Source organism: Canis lupus, chromosome 13 (genome assembly GCF_048164855.1).
Source record: "Canis lupus baileyi chromosome 13, mCanLup2.hap1, whole genome shotgun sequence".
Lineage (NCBI taxonomy): Eukaryota > Metazoa > Chordata > Mammalia > Carnivora > Canidae > Canis > Canis lupus.
Window position 1 is genome coordinate 35,829,232 of NC_132850.1, and position 8,023 is coordinate 35,837,254.

Sequence of the window (8,023 nt, forward strand, 5' to 3'; positions counted from 1 at the left end):
GTGGTAGTCTATGTTCACACTGTAGGATGCACAGTGGCACTAATCACCCCCATCAACCCCGGGATACTATCATTTTTTATTATGTTAACCGGGGTGGCCAACAATTTCAAAGGCTCCCAGTTAGCCTTCCTGACTATGTTAGCTCTTATCTAACAGCCTAAGGACCCAATACTTCAGCTGCCAATTACATCTATTGCAACTATATATTTAGGTATCAGGGAAATGACCAGCAAGTAGGCCTGCAGACCTATGTGAATTCTCTGTAAGCCTGACTTTAATTAGGACTAAAAAGTTGCTTCTGTAAGCCCCAGCTTATAGAACCCAGGAACCCATGGCATGATGATGATACTCTGAGTCTCCAGTTATCAAACTCTGCTTATAACCTGGGTCCAAACAGCTCCTTGAAATGACTGGGCATCTCCCTTTCCCCCCATGGTAAGTGTCCTACTCAAGTAAATGTCCTGGGTCCCTTTGAGGAATGGGGAAAAATCATAATATATACTTTCCACAGTGTTGCAGAGTCCTTCTCCTAGGGATTCAGCCACTTATTTAGTTGTGGACTCCAGATCTGAAAATTGGCTCAAATTCAGGAATTGAGCAACATATGACTTTTTAGTGAGATAACTTCCCCTCTATTCTTCCCTGCTTCTGATCATAGATGTTAAGCTGCACCCTTATTAGCTGCTTATCTATTTTACCCCTAAGGTAAGGTGAACAATTTGTCCCAGTTTTTTGTAAGTTCCAAGAGAGGTACTCTTGCTCTCACACTTAGGCTTTAACTGTTCATAAACAGGCCTTAATTTCTCATTCTCTTTCTGCAGGGCATCAATATGACTTAATAACTAGCTAACTCCACTGTCTTTCTAGGCATTGCTCTCCCCATGTCTTTCAGACACCTGAACCATTATACAGGCAAGGATGCTCCCCACATTGGGAGAAAACTGTAATTTGTTTTGTTTGCCCTTTACCAATTGTTTTTGCCATTTTGAAAAATTACATCAGCAGCGGCAACACTGACTTGATATTTGAATCACCAATACAATATACCTGCATCTGAATTTGTGCCATATATACATATATATGTATATATGTATATATATATGAATATGCTTTTTAACCTTTATTTCAAAATATAAATGTAAATAAAATTGCTATCATACTCCTTTGAAATTTGTTTTCTCTAAAATCTAAAATTATTTTAAGCATGTGGAATTCTCACACGTTGTTGGTGGGAATACAAATGGTATAATTTCTATAGTAGGTATTTGGCAAAATCTAGCAAAATTAACAGTTCATTTACCTTTGACCCAGAATCTGACTTCTAATCACTTCCCAGCCTTTTGGCAAAGATCAAGTGTAGAATCCTACTTCTAGGAATCTATCCCAAAGAAAATATGACAAAAATATCAAATTATGAAAATGCAGTAATATTAATTACAGCAATATTTGTTTATAGTCTAAAACTTCTTTTAGGCCAAATGTTCATCAGTGGAGGATTGGTTTAAATACATTGTAATACATCCACATAGTGGAATATTATACAGCTATAAAAAGTAACTATGTATTGTTAAGCCTAAGTAAAACAATCCTATTGCAATGAGCACTCCCAACACTCAGGTTATGACTTAAAAACTATTTCCCTGTAAAAGGAACTGAAGAATAGCAGAATATGTCACTCCAAAATATGCCACTTAAGAATAAGGATAATTTAAAAAAAAAAAAAAGAATAAGGATAATTTTTAGCTGAAGACAACTGAGAAATAGGAGATATAAGAAAAGCTCTCTGCTCTTGGCCTATTTGCCTGAAATCAGGACATAAACTTGTAAAAGCGTCCCCTCCTTCCCCTCTCTACCAAGAAAGGCATCAGTTAGTTATTCATGAGAGACAACTCCAGACCCTCAGCAGCCCAAAGAAGGCACCAGAGTATCACATAGAACAATCCCTGCTAAAACTAGCCCTGATCTACCATTAGCTTCTCCATTAACACTTTCCTACAATTTCCCACTTTTATTTTTTTTAATTTTTCACTTTTAGAAGCTCAAAGTCCTTTTCCTTTGTCTTGTCACTTCTCTATAAATTATTGTTCTTTGCTAAGATGTTATATATAAACTCAAATTCTAATCAATCCTTTTGAGTTTCTCATCACAGCACTCCCATTGAGGATGGATGTGTGATGCATGTGTTAATAAATTCTTCTGTCTTACTCTGTTAATCTATCTTTTGTCTAAATTTGCAGGGCCTCAGCCAATAAATTTGCAAGGCCTCAGCCAATAAACCTGAGATCAGTCAAGGCAAACCGTTCCCTATAGAACCAAGGCTCTTTTGAGGAATAGTTGACTCTAGGGTTGAGGCAGGAAATATAAGATGAGCCTGAAATATCTTTTCATACCCCAAAGCAGGGAAGGCAGTAAAGACTGTTAAAGTTGTGTCAGAAGAAATAAGGAGCCAACTTGAAGAGGCTCCATCTGACCAAAAAATGAGCCAATTTAAGCACATCATAATGAATAATGACTGAAGTAAATTAAAAATATCAAATATATTAATACAGAAGCACATAATGGTATTCAAAAGTAAAAATTTGTGGTACAAGCTTATTTTAAGACTAGTTTATGAACTGAGCACTTACACTGCCTTTCCTTGAAAATTGTATTCCCTACATAAATATTTGAAGACAGATTCATGGTGGTACAGTTGGTTAAGCATCCAACTCTTGGTTTCTGCTCAGGCTGTGATCTCAGGGTTGTATCATCCAGTCCCACTTCAGGCTCTGTGCTCAGCTTGGAGTCTACTTAGGTTTCTCTCTTCCTCTTTGTCTTCCTCTCCCCCCACTCTCTAAAATAATTTTTTTTAAATACATTTGAACTCTTTAGAAAATATTTTCTTTTTTAAGTAATCTCTACACCCAACATGGGGCTCAAACTCACAACCCCAAGATCAAGAGTCACGTGCTCTACTCACTAAGCCAGCCAGGCACCCCAAAGAAATTTCTTTAGATTTCAAATAATAAATGCAGAAAAAATTATAAAATTTAGGCTATCACCATTTTGCAATTCTTAATGAACCAATGGACCAAAGCAATGATTATTGGTGCCTGCTAAGACATCGGAAAAAGAGAAACAGTGAGATATTGATCTGCTATGATGCAATGAGAAGGGCATAGCATCACCTGTGAAATAATCCTGCCCCTAAAAAATCAAACTTGAATATCCTCAAGCCTCTAGATCTAACAGCCAGATTATAGTAAGTATTACAGAGTTAAAAGGAACATAACAAAATGACAACATAGTAACATAATAAGCAAAATCCTGAATGTGAGAAATTATGTGACAAATGACCCAGTTTCTTCATAAATACATGGTAGGAAATAGAAGAATCATTACAGTTTGAGAGATTTAAGAGATATATCAACCAAGGCAATGTTTAAGCTGATTCAAACAAATCAGCTGTAAAAAAAAAAAAAAAGAAAAACACATGAAAATCTGAGCAAATTTTAAACTCTGAACATATTCAGGAATTATAGTTAAACTTTTGATAAGTAAGTAAAAAAAACTTTTGATAAGTGACATAGTGGTGTGTGATTGTTTTTTAAATTAAAATAATAATTTATGAATGAAATAATACATCTAGGTGCTATCTAAGATTTGCCTTAAAATAATCTGAGAACGTCAGGATATCATATAGATCAATGGTTCTCAAACCTTAGTGGACCTACAAATCCAACTGTAGAGATGGTTAAAACAGATTCCTGGGCCTGCCTCAGAGATTTTGATTCAGTAGTCCAAGGTGAGGCCAATGAATTTGCATTTCTAACAATCTCCCAGGTGACACTGATGCTGCTTCTCCCAGGGTCACATTTCATTGGTAAGGATAAAAAAGACTTATATGATAAGTGATCACTGATAAAGCTGGGTATTAAACACATGGTTCATTTTCTTTTTTTTTTTTTTTTTAAGTAAACTGTGCCCAATGTGGTGCTCCAACTTATGACCCTGAGATGAAGAGTCACATGCTCTACCCACAGCCAGCCAGGCACCCCAAGCACATAGTTCAATTCATTATACTTAATATGATTCTGAACTCAATTTCCAACATGTATATGGTGAGGGTGGGCAGGGTCCTCACACCAAGCAATTCTCCAGACACTAACTGGGCAGCCTACAACCCAATTCAATTCTGACACTATGTGGGGACAGCATCAGATTCCACAGGTGAAGGGATCAGTCCCACAGAACTGAGTCCCCAACCCCATCCCCTTTAGATGCCAATCACAAGCCTAGGTTATCATCTAACAGGCTATCGATTAGAGGTTCCCATGACTCCCTCCTCAGATTTGATTAATTTGCAAGAGTGGCTCACAGAGCTCAGAGAAAGTTTTTACTTACTAGATTACTGGTTCATCATAAAAAGATATAACTCAGGGATAGCCAGATGGAAGAGGTGCACAGAGCAAGTTACAGGAAAGGGGCATAGAGCTTCCACGCACTCTCTGGGTGCACCACTCTGCTCGGATCTCCGCATGTTCAACCCTTCAACTGACATACAAGCTCTCCAAGCCCCAACCTTTTTATGGAGGCTTTATGACATAGATGTGACTGATTCAATCACTGGCCATTGGCAGTCGATTCCACCTCCAGCACCTCTTCCCTCCCAGAGAAGAGGAGGAGGGAACAGTGGGATTGAAAGAAGTTCCAACTCTCTGATCACATAGTTCCTCTGGTGACCAGCCACCCCTCAGGTGCTTTGCCAAAGTCACCTCATTAATATTAACAAAAGATGCGTTTGCTGCTCTCCTCCCTTAAGAAATCCCAAGCGTTTTAGGAACTCTATGGTAGAAACCATATATATATATACATACATATATATCTCACAGTATCACAATACTATTCTTCCTACTTTACAATATGTTTAACATTTTTCATGACTTCTTTTATAAAATTCACATGCCAACACCTGACAATTCCTTATGTCTGCCAACTTCTCCCAAGAATTTATATATTGCAATATGAATCTTAATTACAAATTAACCATATTTTATTTATCCTTTATAATGCGGTTAGGGTATTATATATATTATATCTATATTAATGATATACACGTAGGTTACATTATATATATACATGTTTCATTTGAGGATGGTAAAGGAGTGTTACAAATATTTATTATAAAGTGGAAATGTTGAGTCCAATAAGGGTGAAAACTGCTCTTCTTAGACAGTCTGTGGAAAAATGAGGGCTCTGGAGAAAAGCAAGCCCTGGTGGCTGAAGCAGGGGCTTCAGTGGGAAGCAAAACGACTCGCCAGGATTGCACTTCCCTAATAGAGAGGCTTAACTAATCTGAAGTTTTCCTGAGTCCTCCTAGGACACCGTTCTTGTTCACCATTTGGGATTTTCTGACAATTCAAGATGGGAAAATGAGTCTGAAAACACATTGATTTTTCTCCGACCAGCAGTAGGCTAGTTATTAGCACTCCAGGAACTTGCCTGCCAGCTCCATTTTCACTAACCTGCTGTCCAGCACCAGACAAGGACACAGCCCAGAACTGTTTGAGAAACAAGGCCTCAGGGAGTGGCTGCACTCAAGAGAGGAACTGAACAAAATACTGATAGTCTGGGTCCCCCCCCCCATCATTCTGATTTAATGATCAAGAGTAGGGGACGCCTAGGTGGCTCAGTCAGTTGACAGTCTGCTTTTGGCTCAGGTCATGATCCCAAGGTCCTGGGATTGAGCCCCAGGTGGGGCTCCCTGCTCAGTGGGGAGCCCTACTTCTCTCTCTCTGCCCTGTCCCCTGCTTGTATTCTCTTGCTCTCTCTCTCTCTCTCTCTCTCTGTCAAATAAATAAATAAAATCTTTTTTTAAAAATCTAAAAAAAATGATCAAGGGTAACTAGGCATTAGGAAGTTTAAGCTACCAAAGGGATTCTAATATGAGAGCAAGACTGAGAACCAGTGCTATAAGGCTAAAGGAGTGTTTCTGAAACTTTAGAGGGGATCGGGATCATCTGGGGGGTTGTAGGTCAGGAGTAGGGGTCGGTCATTTGTATTTCTGAACCTGTTCCCAGGCGATGCTGCTGCTGCTGCTGCTGCTCCAGAGACCGCACTTGGAGAAAGGAGAGCACTCTGCTGCATACCCTAAGCACAATGGTTCTCTCAAGGAAAAGCACTCGCGCAAACGAATTGCTAAACTTGTCACTTTTTTTTATAGAACACCATTTTTACTTGAAAGGATGCTGACACAGTGGCTTATTTCGACTTGGGTATTTGGGAGACATTTTCTCAAAAATAAAGTAAACCAGTCACTTCAAGGAAAACAAGTGACAATATTAGCTGCCAATGACGAAATCTTGAGTTTTCAAGTGAAAATTGAAATCTGCAAAACTTGAACCTACCATAAAGAGCTTGACTCCATACCAATATTTGCAGATTTCTATGGTAAAATTGGTAGTGATATTAATGGATGTGATTTGGGGATATGGCATGATGAAATCTGTCAACATTTGGAGAATCTGTATAACTCAGTGAACCAGTATTTTCCACGTGAACAGTGTATAATGTTATGAAATCATGTATGGGTGACAGAACCATTCAAAGAACAAGTTAGACCAACTGATTTTAATGTAACAGAGTACCATACGGTTTCAGACTCCACACTGCAACTAACCTTTAAAACTACTACCCAGGGGGGCACCTGGGTGGCCCAGTCTGGTTAAGCGTCTGCCTTCAGCTCAGGTCATTAACCCTGGGGTCCTGGGATCGAGCCCCATGTCATGCTCCGTGTATTAGCTCATGCTCACTCTGTCTCAAGTAAATAAATAAAATCTTTAAAAAAAAAAAACAATAAAGAACCCACTACTACCTGTGGAGTTCTGGGGTAGCACAAAGAATATCCACAGCTGAAAAGGCCACTGAAACACTCCACTGCTTTTACAACTACGTATATGTGTGGGGTCAGATTTTCTTCATATACCTTAGCCTGTAGGGCTGGGAAACTTGCCCCCTTTTCCCTTCCAGGTTCCCTGACTGACCTAATAATTAAATTGACAGAAGAAAAACAACAGGAGAAAAACAAATTTAATTTTGTGCTTATAGGAGCCCACAAGGCCCTCCAGCAGTCAGGTAATTGAGGTTTACATACCATTCTGAGCTCAGGAGAAGGGGATCTCAAAGGGGAGGAAGACAATTCACAGGAAATGAAAAGAGCAGATGTTTGGTAAACAAATGTCTGCCAGGCCATGCAGATAAGTCTTCCGATCTAATACATTATTTTTGGTAAGAGCTGTCTCCCTGGTACAGATCCCCTATCTAAATTCTTTTAGGCAGTTAAGGAGGAAGTCAAAAACTCTTCTTGAGTCTGCTTTTGGGTCTAAATAGTCCACAGGCCAAAGTAGCACATTCTAGGGCAGCCTCCCCTGAGCTCCCTCAAACCCAACTCAACGTATCACAGTAGAATAAATGCAGAATCAGGTATGAGAATCCCAGTTGTCTCCTATTAATCTGGACAGTAGGTGGTGTTTGGCTGGCTCAGTTGGTAGAGCATCTGACTTTTGATCTTGGGGTCATGGGCTTGAGCCCCATGTTGATCATAGAGCTCACTTAAAAATAAATAAACTGGATATTAAAAAGATCTGGGAAAAAAAAGTGAAATAATGTCACTCTTCTAACTTCTTTTTGCTTTGGCAAATATTTAATTTTCATAAAGTTTGATTTAGTAATTTTATTATTATATTAAAGTGATTTAATGAATATTTTTGTAAATTCTCAATTTTAATTTCTAATAATATAAATACTACCAGATATAGGCCACATAAGCATAAGCTCATTGAGGCACTCAATGATTTTTAAAAGCTTAAGGGGGTCTGGAGACCAAATATGTTGAGAATGTTCTAGGGTTCCAGGAGTGTTCTATATCTTAACTTTATGAGGCTCCATGGATGTTTGTTTTGCAGTTATTTCTTACAATTTGTATAATAATCTTATGTACTTTTGTGAACGTTATGTTTCATGATTTTTTATTTTTATTTTTTTT